The sequence below is a fragment of the Ursus americanus genome, chromosome 3 (genome assembly GCF_024610735.1).
Source record: "Ursus americanus isolate L20-20 chromosome 3, mUrsAme1.1.p, whole genome shotgun sequence".
Classification (NCBI taxonomy): Eukaryota; Metazoa; Chordata; class Mammalia; order Carnivora; family Ursidae; genus Ursus; species Ursus americanus.
Genome location: NC_142129.1, coordinates 6,916,344 through 6,929,329, shown reverse-complemented (window position 1 = coordinate 6,929,329; position 12,986 = coordinate 6,916,344). Strand labels below are relative to the sequence as shown.

Genomic DNA, 12,986 nt, shown 5'->3' with positions numbered 1-12,986 from the left:
TCTCATGTCTCCATGTCTCCATGGTGGTTCGAGGACAACTCCTTGATCCAGGTCAGGGACTGGAAATCTCACTAACCCCCCCCCCCAGCTGCCCCCAACACCACCCTGCAGGTTTGATGAATAGACGCACATACTGGAGAGACATCTTCAGATGTAAGTACTGCATGTGTCTCCAAAGAGGTCAGGCAGGATCTCTTCAAGCTGCTGTTCTGTGGTGTAAAATAAGAGAAACACAGACAAGTGAATCTTAAAAGCCCTTCCAGTAGTTAAAGTCAATGCTCCTTCGGGCTGCTGCTGTCAGCACAGACTGAACAGCGGAAGATGCAGGCGTGCGGTGGGGTGAGGCTGGGGGCTCTGGGGACTGGGCGAGGACCTCTCTGGGGTGAGTTTATGGAGGAATAAATTGCTGGTTTTTATCAGCTCTCTAGAGACATGTAGAAACTCCCAATGTGTTATAGGAGTTCTGGGTGTGACTATGAAGGTGAAAGGTGCTTATTAGACTTCCATGCCAAGCAGGGGGGTATAGCTCAGGGGTAGAGCATTTGACTGCAGATCAAGAGGTCCCTGGTTCAAATCCAGGTGCCCCCTTCCCTATTGGTTTTCCTCTTCACAGCTGTTGCCCATATTCCAATTTCCTTTCATTCATACTAATTATGATCCTTCCTAAAATCAGAAGCCACAGGTCAGCCCTTGCACAATGGCAATCTGGGTGGATTGCCCCTTGTATGTTTGCCTAGACCAATGCTCTAGGTATCCCTCTTCCTCTTGGAATCTAGCTTTCCCCCCTTTCTGTATATACCTAATTTCTTCAACTCTTATTGGGTCTTCAAAGAGAAGACAGGGATGTATGCTGGGAATTCTGCTGGCCTTTTCCAGGGCAGACCGGAGTAGATACAACAGACTTCCAGGATCAGAGAGTAAATGGTAACCTTAAATCATCACCCTCACCCCTCCTTCCTACCAAAACCAGTTTGGCACAGTGGAGTTATGGAGAGACCTACAGAGACAAATCGTAGCACCCAGGTTCTCTCCATGTAGGATAGACACTTCCCTCTGGGGATCTGTTTTTTCCCACACCAGAGCTCACTCACGTACTTTCTTCAACCTTCTGGGTCTAAAGTCTGGCTTAGCTACTCTAACAAGAGAGACAGACAAGTGTTGCTCCCCAACTACTGGCGCTCTGCAACACTGTCTGAATTAGAGTCCATTTCTGTCTTCACTGAAGGGAGAAAAGTGAAGGGCTGGGAGCCCCGATGGGGTGGGTAATTTTGGAGACAGTTGACCAGGTCTTGGGCTAAATCAAAAAGGCAATGGGAGATGGGTTGGGAGTTCTTCAGGTGGTTTATCTCCTCTTTTCCTTGCTAATGACCCCACTAGGGACTGAGGTCTGGGAAGCCACAGGGCTGAGGGAGGATGTCTTACCATGAACCAGGTCTCACAACTTCCAGAAAGTCAGCCCCGGAAGGGGGCCATGATTTCCTTTTGCAGTGCTGAGTGTTACCAAACAGATGAGAAGTATTAATTATGCAGTATCTGCAGCCTGGGGGTATAGCTCAGGGGTAGAGCATTTGACTGCAGATCAAGAGGTCCCTGGTTCAAATCCAGGTGCCCCCTTATTTATGTGCAAGTTTGGATAGTCCTTCCCCCTGCCTCCCAGTCCCTCTTCCTTTAGGCTCCCAGTTAAGAAGAAAGGGGCCAGGAGGCTGTGCACAGATGGTCCAGTTACACTCACTGAATCACTGAACACCAACTATTGGTGGGTGTCAAGCACTTTGCCAAACTTCAGAGTTGTGAACACAAGTTTTCCTTGCATACATCTAGCAACAATAGGAAGACCTCAAAACTTCCGGTGGGAAGTCTGGTTTGATTCTAAGGGTCACTGGGGGGAGGTAGGGAGTGTCACCTCAGATAAGTTGCTCAATCTCCCTTGTGCCTCAGATTTTGTGTCTATAAAATGGGGGATAATAATAGTACCGCCTCATAGAGTGTGTGTGTGTGTGTGTGTGTGTGTGTGTGTGTGTGTGTGTGTGAGAGAGAGAGAGAGAGAGAGAGAGAGAGAGAGAATTTAAAGCATGTAGAACAATACCTAGTACACAGATGTCAGTTTTTATTATTAGCTGCAAATCTGCCCTCAGGTAAATGAACAGATGGTGGCTTGTGAGTCCTTGCATTATTGTATTATTTTGGAGAATGTCTGCTGAAGGCAATGATTTTGGTCTTAGTGGATGTTGAGTTACTCTTTCCAGTGGATATGAAACTCTAGGACCAGTATCCTCTGGAGAAGTTCATAGAACCAGGCCAGCAGTGGCGAGGGGGTGCTTGTCTCTGTTCCCTGTGGCAGAGATGCTATGATTGGTACAAGCTGATTCCCGGCTAGGAGGGGGTCCACGGGGCTTCTTATGCTACTTGAATTTCTTTCCAGTCTCTAAAGAATTGTTCCTATAGGCCCAAATTATGTAATAAAAGCCCTGAATCTCTGTTGAGCTCATAGCATTCGAAACAGCAGCCCATTTCTGTCTGTGGACTCCAGGGCCAGTGAAAGATAGAGGCCACCCTCTACAGCTTCCTGGAAACATTAAGGGAGCGGAAGCATGTTGAATGGCAGTGTGGTTACACCTGAGCTTGCCTGCTCCCCTTGAATCAAAGTGGCCAGGGAGGCTAGGTCTGCAGTTTTGATGGAGAAAGGGTAATCTTTTGGTGCCTGGTGAAAACCAAGGAAAAAATCTGAACCTGTCTTTGGTGACATGTTGGCCAGGTCTTGGGCTAAATCAAAAAGGCAATGGGTTGGGGGTTTTTCAGGCAGCTCTCTCCTCTTTTCCTTGCTAATGACCTCACCAGGGACTGAGGGAAGGATGGGAAGCCACAGGGCTGAGGGAGGATGTCTTACCATGAATCAGGTCTGGCAACTTCCAGAAAGTCAGTCCTGGAAGGGGGCCATGATTTCCTTTTGCAGTGCTGAGTGTTACCAAACAGATGAGAAGTATTAATTATGCAGTATCTGCAACCTGGGGGTATAGCTCAGGGGTAGAGCATTTGACTGCAGATCAAGAGGTCCCTGGTTCAAATCCAGGTGCCCCCTTATTTATGTGCCAAGGGTTTTCATTGCAATAGGATTACAATGGGCTATGGCATCCTGCATTCCGGTCTGCAGGGTTCCTGCAGAGGCTTAGGTTCCTGTCACTTAGGACTCTCAGGGCCTGGTGTGTTTGAGGAGAGACCAGGTGAGGGAGGTCTTGGCTTCTCACACAGCTGCAGTACAAGGCCATGCTACCTCCTCTGAGCCTCACACACAGCCAGTCAACCTATAACACACATCCAATGATCCTCTTCTTCTCTTTTTGCCACTCTTTCTCCTATTTCCAAGGTCAAGTACTTGGCTATCTTCTGCAGGCCTTCTGAGTCTACTAGCTAGTGGGAGTAAAGTTTGATGTCTCAAACAGATTCCCCTGGCCACCTTGGAGACCCATGGAATTGGGAGAAAAGTTGCCTGGTGTTGAAAAGGCTGTGAGCTCCTGAGTCAGACAAAGACTCAGAGCTAGAACCTTGCCTCCGTCCAGAAGGTTCCTGGTCACCGCTCACCCACTTACTGAGGGAGAAGGGTCTTGACATTTAACAGCAGTTCGATGAATAGAATGGCGAGAGAGTAGTGGGCATGGAGATGTGATCCAGAGACCTCTCAGTCCCCTGTCTAGTGTACTAGATCTAAGCTATTAAGTGTCCTGTCACTGCACAGAGGAATGAGTGTGTCTTCCCAACAAGTGCCTTTTCTACGTTGAAGCCACACCGGTGATTTTGTCCTCCTGAATAAGCAGGGTTGACCTGTAGGCAGCAGGCAGCCTGCCCACTGAAAATGCATCTGTCTTTCTGCTGCGTACTCCCCCTGCCCCTGGGTCCCCCTGGGACACCTGGGAGCCCTCTGGCAGCAGCCCTGCAGCCTCCCCTCCCCCATCTCTCTCTCTCCCCCGGGGCTGGACAAAACCCCAGAGAGCAATCGGCCCCGCTTCGTTAAATTCCTCAAATGCTTCTTGTGCCAAGCAAGAGGCCAGGCCTGGGGGTCCAGAGGTGAGTGAAATCTAGCCAGACGTTTTCTTTCCTCCCTCTTTTCAGAGGCTTTCCTTCTTGTGGGGAAGAATGATTTGCTAGAAAGGAGCCTGGCCACTCCGGGCTGACTCGGTGAGGGCTCTACAGAGATGGTGAGGTCAGGTGGGTCTGGACGGTGAATATCAGGCCGTGCGTGGGAAACACACGCACAAAGAAACAAAGATGCCATGTGTTGGAGTGCTTTCTGGGTCTAAAATGTATGCATGGTGCACATTTGTAAGTACCTGTGTGTGCAGAGTGGGTGCACGTGTGTGTGTGATCATGCATGCAGGGGTGTGTGTGTGCACCTGGAGGAGGTTGGAAGTGTGTGTGTGTGTGTGTGTGTGTGTGTGTGCACGATGACTATGCAGGGGACAGGATAGAGGGTACATGACTGTGACCTAAAGTCAGACGTGGACGTTCAACAGAGGAGAGTGTGTTTGTAAGGGAGGTTTCAGAATTCAGACTTTGTTCTGTGGGTCCCAGGGAGTCCTACAGATTGCAAAGCAGCAGCAAGGCCAGTCTCTTCATTTCAGGACATCATTTAGGAGACATTACAGAGAATGCCTACATGACCAAGTTTGCCAAAAGACCCTTCCTTAAGCGGTATTATTTTTTGAGCACCTACTATGTGCTAGTACCATGCCAGGCAGTTTATCTGAAGTTCACTGTATTTGTCACAAGAAACTCATCCCCATTTGAGACGAGGAAACTGAAGCTAACAGAGTTAAAGAACTTGCCCAGTGACACAGATGGAGTAAGGAAGCAGAGCAGAGGAGAAAAGGAATTCCAGAGAAGCTTTCCGGATAAAATATACAGGACTTGGTGACAGATGAGGTGTATGGGACGAGGAATAGTGTGAGAACGTAGAGTTGGATACTGAGGACTACATTTGTCCAGAAAGAGCAACACAGAGTAGGTACAGGGAAGGTGAGAAGCCTAATCTAATTTAGGCTAGAGATCAGAGCAGGCTTTTGGTCAGGGGAAAGAACAAGATGAAGAAAGAACTGAGTCAGTTCTGTCGTGGGGACCAGAGTACGGATGGAGTGGTTTACTTGGAAGGGAGGAAGGGCGTGTTCTCTTTGAGAAGAATGGGAAAGGAGAGGTGAAGAGAGGGGTCTCTGAGGTGTGGCGGGAAAGCAAAGAACTGTGGTCTGGCTTCTTCTGTCCTGTGTGTTAAGAAGGGGTAGCGTCTTGTGCTGGAATGAGGGCATAGTAGTGGGGGAGGGGAGCATGTCCCTGATGAGCCTGTAATCGAAACAAAGGAGTCAGAGGGTCTGCTGTGGGAAAGGGGTGTAGCTTTATTGGAGCTGTGATCGGGTTCTGCACCTCTGTGAGTCCACCTTTGGTGGAGAGTGAGAAAATTGCTGTCCCCTAGAGACACTTGTCCCCACCCAGGTCAGCACAGGAGAAGTGCTAATGATTTTATTCTCTAGCTCCTTGCTTTTTATTCTAGGCAAGTGCCAATCCAAGGAGTCTAGGTCACTCTCAATAGCAGACAAGGTTGCTGGTTCCCTTGCTTACACTTTGATTCCAGGGTCTGTCAGCCCCACACTCACCATCTTTTGTGTGATCCTATCAGCAAGAGAAATCTGTTAGGGGGCGCCTGGGTGGCACAGCGGATAAGCGTCTGCCTTCGGCTCAGGTGTGATCCTGGCGTTATGGGATCAAGCCCCACATCAGGCTCCTCTGCTAGGAGCCTGCTTCTTCCTCTCCCACTCCCCCTGCTTGTGTTCCCTCTCTCGCTGGCTGTCTCTATCTCTGTCAAATAAATAAATAAAATCTTAAAAAAAAAAAAAGAAATCTGTTAGCTCCATGGACTCTTGCGGATTTTTACCAGTTACATTCCACGGTGCAGGGATCTCATCTCTCAACTCCCGGGGTCTCTTCCTATAGTTGCCAAAAGAAGACAGTAAAAGAGAGCAAAAGAACCTAAAACTTGAAGGACAAAGAAGATAGACAATTTAAACCAAAATGTTGTCAGTATTAACATTAAATATAAATGTATAAAATACTACAATAAAAAGACAAAGAATGTAACTGGATAAAAAAAACAACTATAGGAGGTTCACAAGAGATAGGTAGAAAATATAAGGATATAAATATCTGAAAAATAAAAGGACAGAAAGATGTAACTATGACAACTATATATCATGTAGCTATATTAATACCAGACAAATAGTTTTTGAGGCAAAAATCATTATAAGAGGGGCGCCTGGGTGGCACAGCGGTTAAGCGTCTGCCTTCGGCTCAGGGCGTGATCCCGGCGTCCTGGGATCGAGCCCCACATCAGGCTCTTCCGCTATGAGCCTGCTTCTTCCTCTCCCACTCCCCCTGCTTGAGTTCCCTCTCTTGCTGGCTGTCTCTATCTCTGTTGAACGAATAAATAAATAAAATCTTTAAAAAAAATCATTATAAGAGATAAAGATGGTCATTTTGTATTGATAAAAAGTTCAATTCACCAGTTAGGTACCACAGTTCTAAATTTGATGCACCTGAAAACAAAGCCTCAAAACATATGAAGCAAAAAATAACAGATTAAAAGGAGAAATGAACAACTTTCTAGTCGTGGGAGAGATCTTTGAAACCCTCTTTTGTGAATTGATAGGATGAGCAGAGATAATATCAGAAAGATACAAAAGATCTGAACAACATGATTAACAAACAGGACCTAATTAACACATAAAGAACCTTACACTCAGCGATTAAAGAACATGCATTTTCCCCCCAATTGCTCATGGAACATTCACACAAATTGACCGTATTCTGAGTGTAAAGCAAGTCTTAAGAAATTCCAAAGTATTTCAATCACAATGAGTATGTATTCTGGCCAAATTAAATTAAAATTCAAGTAACAATAAATAACGGGAAAACCTAACAAATAATTAGAAAATCCCCATCTTCTTAGAAATTAAAAACTATACTTCTAAATAATCCAGGGGCCAAAAGGGAAATTTCAATTGAGTTAAAAGTTAGAAAATATTTGAACTACACAATTATGAACATACCAGATATTGAAGCTTGTCAGTTGCAGCCATAGCAGTGTGCATAGGGCAATTTAACACCTTCCTGCACCCACAGCATTATGAAAAGACAAGGTGAAAATTAACTAATTCTTCATCTATCCCCCCAAAAATATAAAAGGGACAGTAAAGGGGCGCCTGAGTGGCTCAGTTGGTTGAGCGACTGACTCCTGATTTCGGCTCAGGTCGTGATCTCAGGGTCGTGAGATCCAGCCCTATGTCGGACTCACATGCTGGGTAGGCATGGAGTCTGCTTGGGATTCTCTCTCACTCTCCCTCTGCACCCGCCCCACCCTCTCTAAAAAATTAAAAATTAAAAAAATGAAAAATATTGAAAGTAAAGCCAAAGGAAAAATAAAGTAATAAAGACAAATTAATGAAAGCATTAATTAATTAAATAGAAAACAAATATATAAGAAATAGGGCCAATGAAGCAAAAGTTGCCCTTTAAAACAAATAATGAAAATGATCACCCAGACAAGACTGATAAAGGAAAAAGAGAAACCACTAATAACCAACATAAGAGATATTTGAAAGGATACATTATTACACTTTCCAAAGACATTAAAAAGATCATGGGATTATATTAGGAATGACTTTGTGCCAATAAAATATAATATTCAGATGGCATGGAAAACTTCCTGGGACAATACAACTTACACAGAGTGAGTGAGTGAATTTAGCAGGACTGAGCTGGGTCAGTGGAAAAATCCAAGATTTTTTTTTTAAAGATTTTGTTTTATTTATTTGACAGAGAGCCAGCGAGAGAGGGAACACAGCAGGGGAGTGGGAGAGGAAGGAGCAGGCTCCCAGTGGAGGAGCCCGATGTAGGACTCGGTCCCAGAACGCCAGGATCACACCCTGAGCCGAAGGCAGACGCTTAACGACTGTGCTACCCAGACACCCCAAAATCCAAGATTTTAACTGATAGAGGTGCCAATATACCAACTTCCTATCCAATGAACGGCAAAGCTCTTCACTCTCTTGTCTTCCAACAAAGGCATTTCCTTCACCAAAACTTTGACTCTTACGTGGTCCTCCAAACTTCCTTGTAAATACATGATATACATGGATACATATAACCGATGAAGGGTTTGTATCCAAAACATATAAAGAACTTGGGCAAAACAATAAGAAGAATACAGACAACCCTATAGAAAAATGAACAAGAGATTTGAACAGGCCCTTCACAAAAGTAGACACCCAAATGATCAACCGGGATGTGAGAAGATGCTCAAATGTCATTAGTCTTTGGGGAGATGCAATTGAAGCCACAAGAAGATGCCACTAGATTCTCACCAGGATGGTTAGAGTGGAGAAGACTGAAGGTACTGAGCATTGTGTGGATGTAGAGCCGTAGTAACTCTCTCACGCCGCCGGTAGTAGTGCAATTGGATAGGTCCACTTCAGAAAACTGTCTGCCATTATCAGTTAGAGTTGAAAATATGAATGCTCTCTTATTCAGCAAATCTATTCCAAGCTATATACTTAAAGTGCACATGTACATCTAAGAAGCTTCATACCAGCCTTTCTCTTAAGAGCTCCCTGCTGGAAACAGCTAGAATGTCCATCAGCAGTAGCATAGATAAATAAATCATGAGGTAGTCCTACAATGGAATGCTAAACAGGAATAAAAAAAGAACACAGTACTGTTATAGTGGCCAAACACGCACTAATCTTAGAAACCTGAGGTTGGGTGAAAGACATAGACTCAAAAGAATAAATCCAAGAACAGGCAAAACTAATCCATGGCGACAGAATGGTGGTTATCTTTGGGGAGAGGGGGGCAGTGGGGAAGGGGGGTAGGGGAACCCTATGAGGTGCTAGGGATTTTCTGTGTCTTGATTTGGGCGGTGGTTTTGGGTGTGTGTATATGTCAACATTCAGTGGGCTGTACATTTAAGATTTGTGTGCTTTGTGCAAGTTACACTTTAATAGGAAGTAAAACCAAGTTAATTACATTTCAAGAATGTCTTGATTGGTTTTTCCAATATATGTGACCATGTCTGAGCCTTTTGCTCCTCAGTTTAGATTTCATTTCTCTCTTTTAAGATCCTCTTTGATTTATTCAAATACTTTCAAAGGTGGAGTCATTGCAGGTCCAGTTCCGATGTTTCCTGTTCCGTCAACTCTCACGAATGTCAACTAGTTTCCTCGTGCGTTTTTAAATTTGTTCGGCAAACAGTGACATGGAACTTCCTATGTGCCAGTCCTGGTTCAAGTGTTTTACGTGGATTAACTCATTTAATCTACAGACCAGTTCATCAGGTATATGTTATTACCATTTTATAGCCCATGCAGCGAGGCCTAGAGAGGGAAGTAACCGGCCGAGGTCTCACGGCTGCGGCAGGACTTGGATCAGGCTCTCCGTCTCCGGACTCCGTGCCTCGGGCCTCCGTGCTGCCCTGCTTCTCACACACTTAGATTTGTTAAAACCCGCCCGTGGGAGTTCTAGGAAGCTTGTTTCCTGGTGCCTTCCTTCAGGGAGGATTTTCATTAGACTAGGAACCTGGGGCACCATCCACCCGAGTCCAGCGAGAATGAAAATAACTCCCTGTAGCTTTTCAGACCAGATGAAGACGTGCCCGCTCAGGGCCCAAGCAAGTCAGCCGGCCAGGGGCTGTGGGTGCTTGGGGTTGCTTTTCTCTTTCTTGTCTTCGAATCCCTTGCTCCTTAAGAGCTTAGCCCTTCCTAAGTGCTGTCTTTAAGCAAACCAGTCTAGTTTCTGATTGCCCACCATGTGTGGGACCTGAGGCTCCATCCCCGGAACGGCCCCCTCACGCTTGTACTACTGACACTGCAGGCCACCCTAATCCTTACTTCCGGGGCTCTTGCTGGCACCCAGTCTCTGGCCTCTGGGGAGTTCTGTGCTCTTGCAGCCTCATGAATCCTTCCATTTGACCTGGCAGTCCACCCCCTTTGGCAGAAACAAGAACGCCTGAGGACTTTAGTATTACGGTAGAAATCAGTGTAGAGATGAGCGTTTCTGCAGCCTCCTGGCCGGGAGGGGAGAAGAGAAGCTTCGAGTAGGCTTCTGAGGAGATCGCCAGGCCTCCAAGGGAAAGGCTGGTGGGGAGGGAAATGCCAGTAGTGGGGAGAGACGGTTTGCAGAAGAGAAAGTTCGCCAGCTCCCGTGACAGCAGTGGGAGCAGGAACTTGGCACGGCTGGAGATGCGGAGCGCTAATGAAAGTAAGTGTATCTTCTAGATGGGATCGGGCACCGCCCACAGATCAGAATGCCTCCGGGTCAAAGGGGGATCTTTTCTAGTAACATTTCTTGGTCCTCAAATTCATACTTTTGGGGATTCCTAAATCTCCGTCACCACCTACTGCTGACGACTTCTTGGAGGGGATCCTCCTCGGTCTATATTAACCGAAGAAGTGGCTGCTGGGAGGATCGTCTTGTGTCCTAGCCTGTGGTTTGGTGGAGAGTACCCTGAACCGAACGTCAGCCCACGAGGGTGGTGAGGGTCAGGCCCTCATGACGTCGGTTTGGACACGCTGTCATGTCAAGTTTCTGGTTTTCCGGTACTCACCAGGACGGGCACAGGGGTCTGCCTCCGCAGGCCATTCTGCCGGCCAGTGTCGAAACTTCTCCAGGCTGCTGCCTGCACCCGGGGGCTGTAAGCCAGGAGGGCACGGGCTGCAGGGCTTTTGAGGGGGGCTGCTTGTTATGCAGCATGTTGGCGAGTTTTCACTGCAGCAGGCCCCGCGGTTCCCGAGAGAGGTCCTGCCAAAGGGGTTACTCATCACTTTATAGGCAGTCCGGCTGTGGCTGCACAGATGAAGGATATTAATTAAGTCACACCATAGCGGAAGGGGGTATAGCTCAGGGGTAGAGCATTTGACTGCAGATCAAGAGGTCCCCAGTTCAAATCTGGGTGCCCCCTATTTAGTCCTAATTTAAATTGATGCTGCATTTTTTAAAACTTCCTCTTCCTTAATAGACATCAATGTAAAGTTGTTTTCTCCCCGAAACCATCAAACGGTGACGCTTATTACCATAGTTGCTCTGTCTGCCCAGCTCCCTGTGTTCCGGGTCTCCTCCGATTCACCCCTAAGTGGGCATCATCAGTGACCCGACGTTAACAGTATCTTCCAGGAACAGTCATTGTCCTTGCCTTCGTGTCCTCAATGCTCCCCCTTCTCAATTCAGGCATTCTGTGAACGCGGTGGAAGGGATCTTCTCTTTCCAAGCCAAGGGGCTGGGAGCTGCGGCTTGGAGGGTGGGTCCCTCTCCACATGTTCACGGGCACAATGAGGAACTATTAAAGACAATCGTATGTCTTACTCAAGCTTTACAAGTAAACTTCTGCTTAAGGGACCGGTGAATTATATCCCCCGTCTCAAAACTAAAGAGTTAATGACTTTCTGTGGTTTGGAGAACGAGCCGCTGAGCAGGTTGGTAGACTATCTCAGAATTCATTGTGAGTTCCGCGATTCGGCGTGGGAGTCACGAGTGCAAGTCGTGATTTCTATCACGCCTTACACCAATCATCTTTTATGACCTTTCTCCCAACTCCCAAAAATGCATTTCGCCACCCCCAGGCTCCGATCAACAGAAATCTACACTTTCGAGGGGCTAAAACAGATTCTCATAATAAATTATTTGACAGCAAGAAAGCCTCAGTCCCCTTACGCCGGACAGTGGGAAAAGGCAGCAGAGAAACAGCGCGGTCAGACTTGGCCTAACTCGGTAAGCTGGCCCAGAGCTGTCTGCCTGACACCCCGGGTTGCAAATATTCTCTCTCCTGAGTTCTGTTATCAGCAGACAACGTGAGTGCCTGAAAAAACAAAACTTCTTTTATCTTCAGGGATGTGCTTTGGAGTTTGCCTTTCACTGAAGCTGACTCCTTTTTGTTAGCGAGAGACTAGAATTTCTGACTTAGTGCTTGTTTTTCCAGGTTCATAAACACTTGGAACTTTGGCAGAGAGCCAGGTGGCTTGTCCCTTTCCTGTCCCTGCCCTCCCACGACACCTTCTGATATCGAAAATGACCTCTCTGGTGGCAGCCTCCGTCCATTTCCTCCTCTTCCCTGTGGGGCCCACTGGAATTGAGCGGGAGCTGCCTGTTTCTTGCCCTTCCCCAGGGCCCCTAGTGCCCCCTGCCCCCTGATTTAGCCATCTCCCTCTTATGGACAGAGCCTGTGTATATGAGGCCGCGTGTATGATTTCCATCGCCGAGCTGGGGCCCGTCCCTTCTGCGATCGTCTTGCTCCAAGTGTGAATATGAAAACCTTTCTCTACCTTTAGAAATGTCACCCTTTGACTTTATTGTGAGTCTCCGCTGACCTGGGAGGCGAGCATTCCCCTCACGGGGGTCTGTATGCCCATCGGGTGTGTCCTCCAGGTACCGTTGGCACCAGAGCCTTGAGTCCGAGACGCCTCTGGGGAGGCTGAGAGGTCAGGTGTGGAGGAGGGTGGTGTGTGGCTGAGGGGCTGGGCGGTGCTGGAGTCCGGAGAGGACAGTGGGCTGGCCCTTTGCCCTCAGACCAACCGAGGACATTGTGCATCCTAGCTGGACAGTGGACGCCCGGCCTGTGAAAGCAGTGACAGCACTGGAGGGGAGGGGGCAGAAAACCAGCAGAAATGACAAATGCCTTCAACCAGCACGGGACAGAGGTGGTGGGGGAAGGGCAGACCAGGAGGGGCTTGGGGTTTGGGGATGACTGGGGTCTAGGGAAGAGGGAGGAATCAGGACGTGTGCAGCTGCAGAGGCAGGAAAGGAAAGAATATTCGTGATGCTTTCTCTCAGCTATTTTTAACTACTCAGTACCTGGAAGGCTGGAGTGTGTACACATTTGGGTTATTATGTGTGTAAATTGGAAAATAAAAGAATCCCCCATCCCCTCGTTGGCAGTAGCTCTTTGGTTTATTTTCTCC

General features: G+C 47.4%; 4 non-coding genes across 4 annotated transcripts; all 4 read left to right on the top strand.

Moving 5' to 3' along the window:
* The first annotated feature begins 516 nt into the window (after positions 1-516).
* TRNAC-GCA (transfer RNA cysteine (anticodon GCA)) lies at positions 517-588 on the top strand. Its single transcript has one exon. It is a non-coding gene; the product is annotated as a tRNA-Cys (tRNA).
* Positions 589-1,542: 954 nt separating this feature from the next.
* On the top strand, positions 1,543-1,614 carry TRNAC-GCA (transfer RNA cysteine (anticodon GCA)). Its single transcript has one exon. It is a non-coding gene; the product is annotated as a tRNA-Cys (tRNA).
* Positions 1,615-3,007: 1,393 nt separating this feature from the next.
* Positions 3,008-3,079, top strand: TRNAC-GCA (transfer RNA cysteine (anticodon GCA)). The gene has a single exon. It is a non-coding gene; the product is annotated as a tRNA-Cys (tRNA).
* A 7,842-nt stretch (positions 3,080-10,921) lies between these two features.
* On the top strand, positions 10,922-10,993 carry TRNAC-GCA (transfer RNA cysteine (anticodon GCA)). The gene has a single exon. It is a non-coding gene; the product is annotated as a tRNA-Cys (tRNA).
* Positions 10,994-12,986: the final 1,993 nt, after the last annotated feature.